Raw genomic sequence first — 15,304 nt, 5'->3', positions numbered from 1 at the left:
AGGTTCATTAACCTAAATCATGTCACTGCACTGTCAGCTCCATTTCTTCATTGTGTATGGGACTCGGCTGGAATGCAAGGGCTGGGAAAAGTGCCCAGCTGGTGTCCCAGGCCAGCTCTTGGCTGCCCTGCATGGGAGCAGGAGGGGAGTTTTGCCCTCAGTTCCCTGCCAGACCCGCCTTCCTGCCGTCCACCTTCACTAGGTACCTTATTATTCAGCCTAGGGCGTCAGGCATGAGTTCCTTCTTCCCCTCTGGCTCCTCAGTTTTCCCTATGATCTCAGAGGAAGAGATATTTATTTATCCTTCATTCTAAAACCAGCCTCTCCTCTTAGTGTCTAGACTTAAAAATTCCTGTTCCTCTCCACTATTCATCAATATTTATTGACTGCCTACCAGGTACCAGACACTGTTCTAGGCTCCCGGAATATAACAGAAGTCAAAACAGACAGAAATCCCTGCCTTCATGAGCTTCATCCTAAGTAAAGCAGGGAAACTAAAAGCTAGAATCTTACTTCCACCAATCTCCCTTTCCTCTTTATCATCTTCAATAATTCCCTCCCTGAGTTACTTTCCTTATGCCCTGAAAATGTATAAGAGAAACTTATCCTCATCCTTTTGCAACTTGAAGCTGCTCTCCTATTTCTTTCCTTTCTATTTACGACGTCTGAGTCAAGCAGTTTATCACACGAGGGTTCCAAGTCCTCTCGTCCCTCCTCTGCACGTGAGCTGAGAAACTGAAGACCTTGTCTCAGTCCTCCCTTTACTGAGTGGCTCTTCTTCCTCTGCTTCCTGGTTTTCCACACTCTTTTCTCCTTGGGTTCCTACACCACTGCTCTGTCCATGGTCTTCCATAGCTCCAGCCCCTCCCCTGCCTCTTTCATGGGAACTTCTTCCCCTGTTTCCTAACTGTGGACAAGGTTCTTTCCTCTGCCCCCTACTCTTCTCCCTCACTCTCATGCTTTCTACTGCCACCTCCAAAAGCAGACATCTCTCCAAGCTCCATTTTAAACACTGACCTCTCATTAGTATATGAAATCTGTATTTCTAAATTTTTCCAGGACTTCTGCACTTGTGCAACTCACCTTTACTTAGGACACATACAAACCAGGTGCACGAAGTTCCCCAGTACCCCAGCTCTGCTTCCCAACTTCCCTGCCTCTACTAATCGTAGTCCTCATTCTCTCCAATATCAGGAGCACCTCCTTTCTCTTTTTCTTTTCTTTTTTTTTTTTTGCGGTACACAGGCCTCTCACTGTTGTGGCCTCTCCCGTTGCGGAGCACAGGCTCCGGACGCGCAGGCTCACATGTCGGATCCTCCCAGACCGGGGCACGAACCCGTGTCCCCTGCATCGGCAGGCGGACTCTCAACCACTGCGCCACCAGGGAAGCCCGCACCTCCTTTCTTAGAGTTGTACCAGAGACTAGCTACTAAGAAAACCAGCCAGCTACTCTGATTGAGGGGATAAACAAACAAATAATTATATAACTAAACAAATAAGGCAAATTTATGGGACTATGTGGGGGTTAATCCCTACCTTTGGCAAAAAAGGTAGAAAACAGTCTTTGATTTCAGAGGAAGACCTAAGCATTGCTAGGTTGTCAGAGGTTAAGTCAGAGGGCACAGAAGGAATGCGCAGGGCACTGGAGTGAATGTAGGGGAAGTGGAGGGTGCCTGAGAGACTCAGAAAAGGGGGATTGGAAGCAGGAGGAGAGTGGGGATAAGGATCTAGAGTCAGCTATTTGCTGATTCTGTATCCTGGGCATGGCTAGTTCAGATAGGGTTTTGCTCCCGTTAGTGAATTGATGTGGAATGATAATGACAAAAAGCAGGAAACTCAATTGTCACAGTCAAGAGGAGGCTAAGAAGACATTACTAATAAATATTATATGGTATGCTGGAATAGAAAAAGGTTATGAGACTAAAAACTAAGGAAATCTGAAGAAAGTATGGACTTTAGTTAATAGTAATGTGTCAATATTGGCTCATTAATTGTGATAAATATACCATGTTAATGTAATATTTTAATATATAGTAGGGAAAACTGGGTGTAGGGTATCTGAGAACCCTCTCTGCTTACTATCTTTGCAACTATTCTGTGAATCTAAAATTATTCCTAAATCATTTATTAAAAAATAAAAGCAGTAAACTCTAATGAATTCTTGATTTTGAAACTTTGGCTCCCTAAGCTCACAGGGAAGACCTATCACTGGGAGGATTCCTGCTGGAGGAGCCTGGTATGGACACTATTATTATTCCCCAAACCGAGAAACACTTGTGTTATCTTTGATGTCTTCCTCTCCCAGGCCCTTTATATCTAAGCTATCATGAAGTGATATTGATTTAATTTTTTTTTTTTTTGGCCACACTGCGCAACTTGCAGGATCTTAGTTCCCCGACCAGGGATCGAACCCAGGCCCCTGCAGTGAAAGTGCCAAGTCCTAACCACTGGATCGCCAGGGAATTCCCTGATTGAAATTTAAAATACCTCTCATCTAGAAGTTTCAGTGTATAACATGAAAAGCTTTGTTCCTGTATTGGAAATAAAGCAATGCTGCAAATAAAATCAAAAGACTCATAAGTCAGGGATAATACTTATAATTCATACAATAAGCAAAGGGTTAATTTCTTTCATTTATATAAAGAAGTACTAAAGACAGCCTAATAGGAAAATGAACAAAGGATAGCAACAGGAAATTCAAAAACAGAGAAAAAATGATTAATAAATAAACATACAGAAAAAATGTTCAACTTCACACATGATTAAATACATGCAAATTAAAACAACTACAAAATACCTTTTTTGCTGATCAGACTGGCAAATTCTTTTTAAGTTTGGAAACTTATGGAATTGGCAAGCTGTATTTGAGAACAGGCATTCTCAAACTTTCTTGGTATGAGTGAAAATCAGTACAAACTTTTTAGAGAGCAACAAGGCAATAATGATCATTATTTGAAATACAAATATCCTTTGATGTAGCAGCAATTCTACTGCTAGTATACTGTATGAATATAATTTGAAGATATGCCAAAGCGTTTGTGTATGTATAACAAGGATGGTCTTTTCAGTATAATTTCTAAAAATTCATGAAGTAATGTCCAGCAATAGGAGGCTTGAAAAATAAATCATGATACACCTATACTATGGATGTTAAAAGGAGGAAAGTAGACTTCTATATGTCAATATGAAAATATCTCCAAAGATATAATACTGAGTTTTTAAAAAAGGAAAATATAAGAAAAAAGGAAGAGCATTTATAATATCTCATTTATGAAATAAAATATGCCTACACAAACATATACAGGACCAGATACATAATTTGTAGCCTAGTGCAAAATGAAAATGATGTGTGGTCCCTTGTTCAAAAGTTAAGAATTTCGAGGGGTGAGGGGGAAGGTATGGCATTAACAGGTACATACTACTATATATAAAATAGATAAGCAACAAGGGTTTACTGTATAGCACAGGGAACTATATTTGATATCTTATAATAACCTATAATGGAAAATAATCTGAAAAAAACATATATATATATAACCGAATCACTTCACTGTACATCTGAAACTAACAATATTGTAAATCAACTATACTTCAATTTAAAAAAAAGTTAGGAATAATTCAGGACAGTAACAACAGCAGAGCATTAAACCAAGCTTGGGGCCCTTCTGAATGTTGTCTCTGTGGGACTGGACAGGTCACATGACCAAGAAGCTGGCCCTCTATGTATGGTTCAACCTCATGATTTACAGTTTCTATATTTGTCAATTTTGCCTACTTGCTAAAATTTATCTGCAACCCCCCAATCAGTAATCATAAGGCTTTCATGGTCATTCACAGATGTGTTCAGAGCAGCAAAAAATTTGAGTCATGGGATAGTGACGTTACCAACTGAGGTCCAACAGGGCAACGCTCTACCTCCTTGTTTCAGCTCTCATCCGGTAAACAAGTGTCCTATTCATGGTCTGTTTAGTGCTATGTGTTTTGCTTTTGTGTGTATGCTTTTTGTTGGTGATTTCGCTGTTTACAATGGCCCCCAACTGCAGTGCTGAAGTGCTTCCCAGGTGCAAGAAGGCTGGGATGTGCCCTACAGAGGAAAAGGGTGTTAGATAAGCTTCTTGCAGGCATGATTTAGAGTGCTGTTTGTCATGAGTTCAATGTTAATGAATCAACAATAGGTATTAAATAAGGTGTCTTTAAACAGAAACACACACAAGGTTATGAATTTATCAGTTGAAAATGCTCTGATCAGAGGCTTGCAAGCACCTACCCAGTCTACTGTCTGGCATGCCTTCTCACTCCCCACCTCATCTGTAACCCTGACCATGCCAGTTTCTGCCTCCATATTTTTGCCTGGATCCGGGCCACACCTCTGCATCTTCCCAAATCCTGTCCATTATTTGGCTTCACTATTTTAGTGACACCCTTCTTAATTTCTTTTCTCCTATGACTTTCCCCATTTCTGAATTGTTATGGAGTTAAACCACAAAAGGAGTGTTTCATTTACAGGTTATCTATAAGTCTCTTAAGCATTTACTATATGCCAGACACTATTCTAATCACTTTACAAATATTACTTCATTTAATCTTCATGATGATCTTATAAAGTAGGTGGTATTATCACCCTCGTTTTAAGCGTGGAAATCAGAGCACAGAGAAGTTAAGTAAGTTGCTCAAGGTCACACAGTAAGTAGCAGAGGCAGAATTCACACCCAGACAGTCAGACTCTAGAGTCTTGCTCTTAACCATATAAAATTCTGTCTGCTGATTGCGCAAATGGATAAATTATATGATGAGCTCCTTGAGGGAGGGGACTATATCTTCCATTTCTTCTCTTGAGAGCCCCATATCATGATTAAGAAAGTCTTATCAACTGCCTAGAGTTTTTTGGCCCTTATTTTTATGGGAGGCTGACACTCCTAGCTCTGGGGATGGACTTGGTACTGGGAAGTCAGGCTAAGCATGGTTCCCTTATTTGGTAGCTGCCTTCCTCCTCCTTGAATACCCCATCTTTCTCCCATGGGTCGGCTGAGCTAAGCCCTTTGTTGACTTGAGCCCTCCACGTGGGACTTCCTATTAACTGCTTGCCAAGAGCAGTGGGTCATGTGGCCACAAGAGGGCGAGATGGATGTCGGCTCCATGGGTAAGACTCAGGGTTACAGGAGAGTAAAAGGCAGGATTTCATTTATCCATCTGGTATCCCGCCCCTTCACCCTGTAGTCTACCCACATTGGGTCCTTCCAAAATGCATGGGGAAATGCACAGTTTGGGTTTTTGTTTTGTTTTTGTTTGTTTGTTTGTTTTTCCGGCCTCACCATGCGACTTGCGGGATCTTAATTCTCCGACCAGGGATCGAACCCCGGCAGTGAAAGCGTGGAGCCCTAACCACTAAACTGTCAGGGAATTCCCAGAAATGCACAGTTTTAAGATTCATGGGGGCCCGGGTCTGAATCTTGGCTCTACCGCTTACTGTGTCACCTTGAACAAGTTACTGAAGCTTTCTGAACTACAGTCAGGCCTCTGAATGCGCTTATGTTATTGCTAATATGCTAATATGGTAATGGCTAAGAGTGGGTACTGGGACTTCCCTGGTGGCGCCTGCCAATGCAGGGGACATGGGTTCGAGCCCTGGTCTGGGAAGATCCCACATGCCGCGGAGCAACTAAGCCCGTGCGCCACAACTACTGAGCCTGCACTCTAGAGTCCGCAAGCCACAACTACTGAACCCCTGAGCTCCGCAACAAGAGGAGCCACCGTAACGAGAAGCCTGCGCACCACAACGAAGAGTAGCCCCCGCTCGCCACAACTAGAGAAAGCCTGTGCGCAGCAACAAAGACCCAACGCAGCCAAAAATAAATAAGTAAATAAATTTATACAAAATAGGCAAGACAGGCCAGGTAGGGTGGCTCCATCCCATTAGGGACTCAGGCTGCTTCTATATTTCTATCCTGCTCTCCTTAGCTCACAGCTTCCATCCTCAAGGTTGCCTCCTGGTAGCAAGATTTGCAGCTGCAGATACCACATCCATATTCTAAGCAGCAGAAATGAGGCTGAGGCAAAGGTAGAAAGGGAGACCTCTCAGCGAAGTCAGCCACCTTTAAAGGTCTTTTCCAAGAAATTCCATCACATCTCATGGCTCCTCCTAGCGACAACGGTCTAAGAGATGTCGTTTCTCAGCTAGGCCCATTGCCACTTTCAATAACATAAGGGCTCTGTTAGTAAGGAAGGATGAAATATTGGGTGCTGAGTAGGCAACTAGCAGTCTCCTCTCTAGGCATTGAGATGTCACATCCAGTCCAAGACACCAACATTTCAGAGTCCTCTCATTTGACAGTCTTTCTGAGATCTAACTTTCGTTTCTTCCGTTTTTGTGTCAACTTCTTGTCCTATCTTCCTCAAACCCTTTATTCTTAGACAGAGGGCAGACAAGAAGGAGCTTAAATGGTCCAAAGGTTCATCCTTGAATTGTCCAAAGGTCGAAAACCATTCATTCACTCACTTTACAAATCTTCACTGAGTACCAACTCTTTATCAGAAACCATAGGAGGCACTTGAGATACATAAATTAGAACACATGTTCTTGGGCCTCATTTAGCTTATAGTCTAAGATGGGGAGAAATACATTTTTTAGAGCGATAGCTATTTTTTACCAAACAATTATGATTTTCCTGAAGGAAGGGGTGCATCACCAGGCTGAAGAGAATCAAGGAAGGTTTCACAGATGAAGTAACATTAAACTGAGAGCTGAAGGACAGGTGGAAGTGGGCCCAGGGAGGCTGCACGTCCAAGGCAAGGAGGTATGTTAGTGCATGGAGTGTGCCAGGAATAGAGGAAGCCGGTAAGGCTGGGCACAGAATGCCCAGAGCACAGTGCCAGGAGATGAGGCCTAAGAGGTAGGAAGGGACTGGAATGTGAATGCCCTCGTGGGATTTTTATGACAAAAGTTAACTCAGGCTTGTGAGTGACAGGGAAACTACTGAAGCATAACACAGTGAGACTCACATGTTAGATGGGGCTGAGGTGGGTAAAGATAGATGTAGGGGCCTCTGTTAGGAGGCTATTTTGATAGTTTAAGAAATAACGAACTAAGTAAGGCATGGCAGGGAGAATGGAAAGAAAAGTTCGAGTGTGAGAGAAATGAGCCTAGCAAATAAAGACAACATTTTTCCTTCTGACCTTAGCAGCCAAATCCTTCTGAATTGTAACTAATGCCAGTAGCCGTCAGTGGTCTCCAGCCTGGACGAAAGTAGGATGGATACATTCCCCATAGCTCACCCTCATCCTGGGGGCTCAGTCCTCTCTCTCCGTTTCAAACTTCAAGTTGTGTTTCCAGGTGTGTGAGCTACATGTGCCAGAGTCTTCTAGTGCTCACCAACATCTGCCTTCTCCCCTTTTCCCTTTGCATACAGCTAGACCACATTCCCAACCTCCACTACGGTTAGACATGACCATGAGACTAAGTTCTAGCAGAAGGTACACGGAGGGAAGGAATGTACACTAGTGCTTCTCATAACATATGTGGCAAAAAAGACAAGATTTTTTTCTTTCTAATCCATTGTGGATCAGAACTTTTGAAAAAATATACTAGCAATAAGTTAATGGAAAAATGAAATTAAAAAATGAAGATATAGGGCTTCCCTGGTGGCGCAGTGGTTGAGAGTCCGCCTGCCGATGCAGGGGACACGGGTTCGTGCCCCGGTCCGGGAAGATCCCACATACCGTGGAGCGGCTGGGCCCGTGAGCCATGGCCGCTGAGCCTGCGCTTCCGGAACCTGTGCTCCGCAACAGGAGAGGCTACAACAGTGAGAGGCCCGCGTACCGCAAAAAAAAAAAAACCGAAGATATAAATTAAGCCCCAATTTTTTATTAAATTCAGCAGACATAAAATTACTCTATCAAAATTGCTATAAAATTTTCTAAAGGCTCACTCTCCATTTCCGTACTTATCTTGTCAGGCATCAGTAACAAACTGTTTGCAAACTGACACCCATCAGTGGAGCCCACTAAGGGGGATGAACCCTCCGTCAAGGCCCATAAAACCTCCCATGTGTCTCCTCCGTGCCTTCTGCAGGCCGTCATTAACCTGGGTTCCTAAACGGCTACATGGAGGAGGGCTGCTCTGCCACCCTAGAAGCAAGAAATAAACTACTGTATGGGAGCCATTTTCCTTATTTGGATCTGTTATAGCACTTATCCTAATAAATACAACATGCTTCTACTATTTATTTCATGAGAGAAATTCTGTTCAGAAAGAAATTCTCAGTAAATCTTTGTAGTGGGAGGTTAAGAACAAGCTGTTAGGATAGAATGTGGTACAGCCTCTGGAAGCCCATGGAACAGTGGTCAAAGTTAGGAAAAATGTTTTAGGTTGTGGAGGTCCCTTAATACTAAAGTATTTCTGTAGCTGGTCCTCATGCTGCAGGATCTCATTTCAGGATAAAATTCCATTTGGGAAAAAGCTGAAGGGTTTCTCTTAAATTAAAATATTAAAATGGTGTAGTAGAAAGATGTACATGGAGCTGCCTTGTATTATGTGGTATCTATCTATTCAACAAATGCTTGCTGATTCTGACTCTGAATGCCCAAGCCTTTCCAGGGGCAGGGCCTCCCTCAGGCCAGGCCTGGGATGAGGGGGGGGGGGTCTTTTCTCTAACAGAAACATCTTTTCTAGGCTAAGATACTCCCTCACTTGTTTTGTGTGGGTGTTGATTATGTCTTGACAGCAGGAAGTCCTTCTTGAATTATAACTTACTTTCTTCCTTCTGCAGTGGCAGGATCTCTCCTTGTTCTCAGTGGAGGTAGAAAGAGTGTTGGCAACTGGCAGAGTTGTCTATGTCAGAGACGTAAACAGAAAGATGAGTACACAGACGGTCGTAAATCCACTTTCTCAGAAGTACAAGGGAAGAGCCCATATGCCTGGGTTGGCTGTTCCTTCAAACAAGAGAACTGATCCTCCAAAGAAAGTGTGCAGTTAAGGAAACTGCCAGCTTTCAGCAGCCTGAAGGTTTATTTAATTAGGTAATTCATTTATTTATTTACTTCCACTGACACTGAATAATTAACTTGCCTCACTGCCCTACTGCCAAGAAGCAGCAGCAATCCACCTAAGAGAGGCACAGCTATGGGCAGGTACCTGGGTTCTTCTGACATATTTCACATCACTAGAGGAGGATGCTATGTAAACAGCTGCACCATTTTCTCCTCTACAGAACATGAAAGGGGATTGTTTTCCTCCCAAAAGAAGATAATACGTACTTTTGTATAGAAGCTTTCTATAAGAAGAGTTAACTGAAGACCATGCTGAAGTAAAAAGCATTTTAATTTAATCCTGATACAAGGTCAAGCTTTTCTGACTTTTAAAATGAAGAACTTGGGGCTTCCCTGGTGGCGCAGTGGTTGAGAATCTGCCTGCTAATGCAGGGGACACGGGCTTGAGCCCTGGTCTGGGAGGCTCCCACATGCCGCAGAGCAACTAGGCCCGTGAGCCACAACTACTGAGCCTGCGCATCTGGAGCCTGTGCTCCACAACAAGAGAGACCGCGATAGTGAGAGGCCCGCGCACCGCGATGAAGAGTGGCCCCCGCTTGCCACAACTAGAGAAAGCCCTCACACAGAAACAAAGACCCAACACAGCAAAAGTAAATAAGTAATAAACTCCTACCCCCAACATCTTCTTAAAAAATGAAGAACTTGAGCCACAGAAGTGCATAACTATAGCACAGATTTTGTTTGTTTGTTTTTGTCGGCTGCTCTGTGCAGCTTATGGAATGGGATCTCAGTTCCAACACCAGGGATTGAACCCAGGCCACGACAGTGAAAGCCCAGAATCCTAACCACTAGGCCACCAGGGAACTCCCTACAGCACAAAATTTTAAACCATTTAAATTCTATGTTGTAATAAACTAGATCATGAAGGAGAGACAAGAAAGAAGAAAGGGGAAAGCAAGAAAAAAAAATTCAGATAATAAGAGACTGACAAGTGGTGATAAGAGGAAGGAGGGGGTGGGAGGCAGATGCTTTTTCCAGAGCCAGAGAGGGAAGAGGAAGGCAGAAACAAGAAAGTGAAGGGAGACGTGGGGAGAAGTAAACTTAGTGAGCAGAAGTCTTGTGCCAGGTGCTTTACGTCCATCATTTCACATTTGCTCAATTCATCATCTAGTTAAGGTTTAAATCAGGGGAGTGATATGATCAGATGGGCATTTTTATTTGTTTTTTAAATTTTTTATTTTTTTTTGCAGTACGTGGGCCTCTCACTGTTGTGGCCTCTCCTGTTGTAGAGCACAGGCTCCGGACGCACAGGCTCAGCGGCCGTGGCTCACGGGCCTAGCCGCTCCGCGGCATGTGGGATCTTCCCGGACCGGGGCACGAACCCGTGTCCCCTGCATCGGCAGGCAGACTCTCAACCACTGCGCCACCAGGGAAGCACCTGGATGGGCATTTTTAAAAGATCACTCTAGCTGCAGAGAGGGCCATGGGCGGATGCAGGTAGACAATTTTGGATGCTGTTACGGAAGTCAAGGAGAGAGATGATGCTGGCTTGGATTAGAGTGGTGGCAGGAAGAATGCAGAGGAGCAGAGAGAAGTATGGGATTTTTAGGCGGAAGAACTGAAGGAACTAAGCCCTTTTTATATGTTCTCGTTGTACCTTATACTTCTCTCATCATTGCCTTTATTCCATCTTATTGAAATTACCTTTTTACTCATCTGTACTTCCCTCTAGACCTGCACTGCCCAATACGGTAAGCACTAGTGGCATTTGAGCAGCTGAAATGTGTCTAGTGCAATGTGAGATGTGCTCTAAGCGTAAAATACACACTGAATTAGAACAACAATTCAAAATAAACAATGTAAAATATTGTATTAATAACTCCTATATTAATTACATATTAAAATTATAGTTTAGCTATATTTGGTGGAAATAAAATATCTTATTAAAATTAATTTCATTGATTTCTCTTAAATGTCTTAATATGGCTACTAGAAAATTTTAAATTACATACGGGGCTCACATTATATTCCTATTGAACAACACTATTAGACAATACTAGAACTGAGGTATCTCCAAGGCCTAGCACTTAATAAATATGCGTTGAATGAATAAATGTATTTGGCCAAGGCACATTCAAATTCTGACTGCAGGTATGTATTAACGCTGACGGCTCTCAGCTTCAGTGTTGGTTGATACTGTTGACACTGTTGGCTAAAAAAGAATGTATTTTCTAAACCAGTTAGACCCAACATTGCCTAGAATGTGGCTAAAAATTTTAGAACACTTCTGCAATTCATCTACTTGTCTTGGATATCTGTCTCCTTAAAAACGTAGTTCACTTTCAGCTCAGTCAGTCACTCGGGAAACCAAGTGGCGCAGACATGACTCCATAATTGAGGACCATCTTCAAGCGTGCATCCTAAAAGCAATGACTAAAACATGAAACATAATACCAACACATCACAATCTGTGAAGCTCTTCTGAAGCTGTGACTTCATTTTCCCCCAGTAGTTCAGCACCTTGCCAAATCTGTGCTTCTACTGAGCTCAGGTGCCTGAGCCAAAGGAAATAAGCACGGTGTCCAGCTGACTCCGTGGTCACAGCCAGTTCACGTGGAACTCTTACATGTCTTTGAACACATCAGCACTACTCTTGTTTTATTCTCCTGCAGCTTTACATGCACTGTGCTCAGCTGTCACGACACATCAATCAGAAAGAACAATTTTATGAGCCAGTAGGGGTCTGGCATGTTGTATCTCTCAGAACCCTTTTAATTAATTCACTAAAGTCTTTAATCTAAGGAAACAGCTTGGTAAATCTCTTCAACAAGTTTCCACTGCTTAGCAGTCTGACAGCATTAAAATAAACTAGATCTCCATGTTCTGCTTTAACCTTTTCCAAACATGCTTACCACTGAATATGGTTAAGGGCAGAAACACAAAAGAAAATTCAGTCTTAATTCCTCCATCGAATCATGTGACTTGCAGAGCTCCCAGCCCACACTCTCCTAATGAATGATGTAATGGAAGCTGGGGCCCACTAATCACTTTTGACATGAATAACTTGAATAACATGTAGAAACCTTTTTTTCCCCCTGATTTGTGTCAAGTAAGCTTAGCTTTTCCATATTTAAGCAAACTTCTCAAGCTCCACACTGACAAGAGGTTAGGGCCTACTAGTTAAGTAAGTACACTTTTTTTCCCCCGAAAATCTTAAGTGATCCACATTCCAAGGTCAAGAGAGCCTGCGTCTGGTAAAAGGGCTGTAGGATAGACACCTCCACACTAAGCTTCATTGGTGAAATGAAGTCATTGTGCTACAGGGTATCCTGGTATTTTCCTTATGTGCATAATAAGGAACATGCCATGTTCATTCATTTAACCAATATTTATTGAGTGTTTGCCATGAGCAAAGCACTTTGGAGGATATCAAGGTAAATAATACTAATGGCTATCATTTAATAGTCCCTATTAAATCCTAGATCCTTTAAAATACACAACACTGCAAGGAGATCGACTCCATTTCACTGCAGAATAAAATAGGGTCTCTACATATGAGGAGTTTACATTTCACAAAGATTTCTAGTATATAGCATGGTACAGACTATACGTATACATAAATGCTGTTTCTGATGAAATTGACAGGTATGTCAGATTGTTTAATCTGTAATACCCAACAGTATTCTGAGCTAAGCACTCCTCGAATGTTTGTTGACAGTACCAACGGGGAAAGAGAGAGACATTCTACCCACACTAAGAACAGCATGGCAAAAGACACTTAAAATGCATGTAGCAATAAAGCAATATTTCCTAAATCTGAATAAGGAGAAACTAGGTAAATTACCTACCCATCAAGAGTTTTCAAAAATAATCCGAATTAAACCTGGGCTGAGTTAGGTATAATCTTACCCACTTTTAGACGGGACATCTATTAGAATGAAGTAAAACAAAACCTCAAAGTCATAACCCATGGAAATTGTTCATTACTTACCAGGGTGATGGTTTGGGGAGTCGGCCTCCACTGGCAAAATTACTATCACATCAAAATCTTATTCTATGTATCTGGTGAGGGTAGAGGACACAGCCTTGGAGACTGATCTTGGGACCTTTCAAAATGTAATTTACATCTAAATTAATTTGAGAGAGAAAGGAAGTAAGAAAAACTCTTTTTTTATATCGCATTTTAATTTTTCCTCCAGGTCACCTCTTCTTCTGCACTCTTAATATGGCTCCCTTCACGCAGTCTGAGGCCAAGAGAGCATCATGACAAAAAGAAATGATCAATAAAAAAGACGGTTCTTGACAACCCAAGCCGACTCTAGGGTTCGGGAGACCAAGGCCCCATCCTCAACTCCCCGGCAGCCAGCGCCCCCTCCCGGGCGGCGGGTGCGCAGCAAAGGAGCGCAGGCGGCCTCTGTCCTTCGCAGGACTTCAGGGCTTTCTTCCCACCCCCGCCTCCGGGTCCCTCCTGCCCCGTCCTGCCCCCGCCGCTGGCGCCTCCGCGTCCGCGTGCCGCCCAGCCCCGGGCGTTCGCCGCACCAGCTGCACCGGCCGGCGCTGCCCACCCACCCACACGTCAAACGCCCTCTTTTCCCCTGAAAAGTTTCAACACTATAGGGACTATTTTCTTCTAATGTAACCTTCCACCAAACTGGAGGGAAAAGTTGGAGGCCGGAGAAGGGCTGGGACGCTGCGGGGGTCCTGGATTTTAAAAAAGAGGTCACTCTTCCGTGAAAATGAATAATTGCGCCTCCAAGCCAGAGCTTGGTTTGTTGGGTCAATTGTAAAAGGTGCACGATGATGCTAAATATTTAAGATGAGTTTTTTTTTTTATTAATATATAGTAAAATAGATTGCACTAGACAAATGGTTCTTGTCTTCGGACCTTGCAGTTCTTTCTATTGATTCTCATCTGTCCCCTTCCTTCCCGCCCCCTCCCAAATCCTTATGTTCAGCTATAGACAAAACAAGATCCCCTGGGAATGACTTCTTAAATCCTAGAGACAAAAGTCAAACCTAGAAACTGCTCTTCTGGGAAGTTGGCTGAATTCTGTCCATATTCTGGATGGGTAAACTCACCTGCAGAAATATTTAATGATTAGGAAAACCCAATAGGCCTGTATTTTTCAGATTATGAGTGGCAAAATCAGTTTGGCAAGGAGTATTAGGGAGGGAGGAAGGGAGGAAGAAAGAAAGGGAAGAAGGGACAAGGGAAGAAAGGAAGGAAAAGAAAGGAAGGAACCGGCATAAAACAATAGAAAAACATTACATAACTAAGGATCAATATTCTTTCATGGGAGCTTCCCTGGTGTCACAGTGGTTAAGACTCTGCCTGCCAATGCAGGGAACACGGGTTTGAGCCCTGGTCCAGGAAGATCCCACGTGCGGTGGAGCCTGCGTGACTAGAGCCCGTGAGCCACAACTACTGAGCCTGTGCTCTAGAGCCCACGAACCACAACTACTGAGCCTGCGTGCTACAACTACTGAAGCCCGCGCGCCTAGAGCCTGTGCTCCACAACAAGAGAAGCCACCACAGTGAGAAGCCTGCGCACCTCAAGGAAGAGTAGGCCCCGCTCGCTGCAACTAGAGAAAGCCTGCGTGCAGCAATGAAGACCCAACACAGCCAAAAGTAAAACAAAGAAATTTATAAAAATTATATATATATTCTTTCGTGAAACCAGTATTAAGAAAGAATACTGTCTGTGTGCATGTACCGAGTCTAGATGTAGAATATATTTCTTACTGTGTGTTATGGTCAAAAAATGTTTGAAAACCACTGCACTAGACAATGGGATTATTTTAGGAGGCTTTGATTAGAAAGGTTTGAAAAGTCATCTAATTAATTCCTCTATACTTAGACAGTATTTTATTTAAAGAATAGGCCAGAATTAATTATCCTTCTTGCCTATCATCTTCCCATCTCAACATATGCTATTAATGGTTTGTGAATAATTTGTTTCTTGAAAACTATTATTTCAGTAAAGAAAGCTATAGCTTAAAATATGAAGGCAATTCTGCCAAGCTCCTCTTTTCTCTATGGCTCCTCTATTACCCTGTGACCCCAGGGCCATGGACACATTCCACATGTGTCTGAAAGCACTGTCTGCAGTGCAGTCCTGGAAGCTTGGGTTGCTGGAATATCATGTACTCAAGTACTCCTGTGGATCTATTTTATTTTTATGTTTACTTTAAAATAAACATTTAAAAATAAAATAAAATAAACATTTTTCTCTTTTCCCTAATTATTTATTAAAAATTTTTTATCATCCTATTTAGGTCGTATGAAAGCCTGAAGTGATTGAATTTGACTTTGTCCCTT

At 42.7% G+C, this 15,304-nt stretch overlaps 1 long non-coding RNA gene across 1 annotated transcript; it reads right to left on the bottom strand.

Annotated features, from left to right (window-relative positions):
- Positions 1 to 2,662: 2,662 nt before the first annotated feature.
- Positions 2,663 to 13,351, bottom strand: LOC137211279 (uncharacterized). The gene is made up of 3 exons (XR_010937008.1): positions 12,977 to 13,351; positions 8,750 to 8,827; positions 2,663 to 4,084 (listed from the first exon to the last, which is right to left on the bottom strand). It is a non-coding gene; the product is annotated as an uncharacterized lncRNA (long non-coding RNA).
- Positions 13,352 to 15,304: the final 1,953 nt, after the last annotated feature.

Source organism: Pseudorca crassidens, chromosome 2, assembly GCF_039906515.1.
Source record: "Pseudorca crassidens isolate mPseCra1 chromosome 2, mPseCra1.hap1, whole genome shotgun sequence".
Lineage (NCBI taxonomy): Eukaryota > Metazoa > Chordata > Mammalia > Artiodactyla > Delphinidae > Pseudorca > Pseudorca crassidens.
Note: the sequence above shows the minus strand (reverse complement) of the source record. Positions and strands in the feature narration are given on the sequence as shown.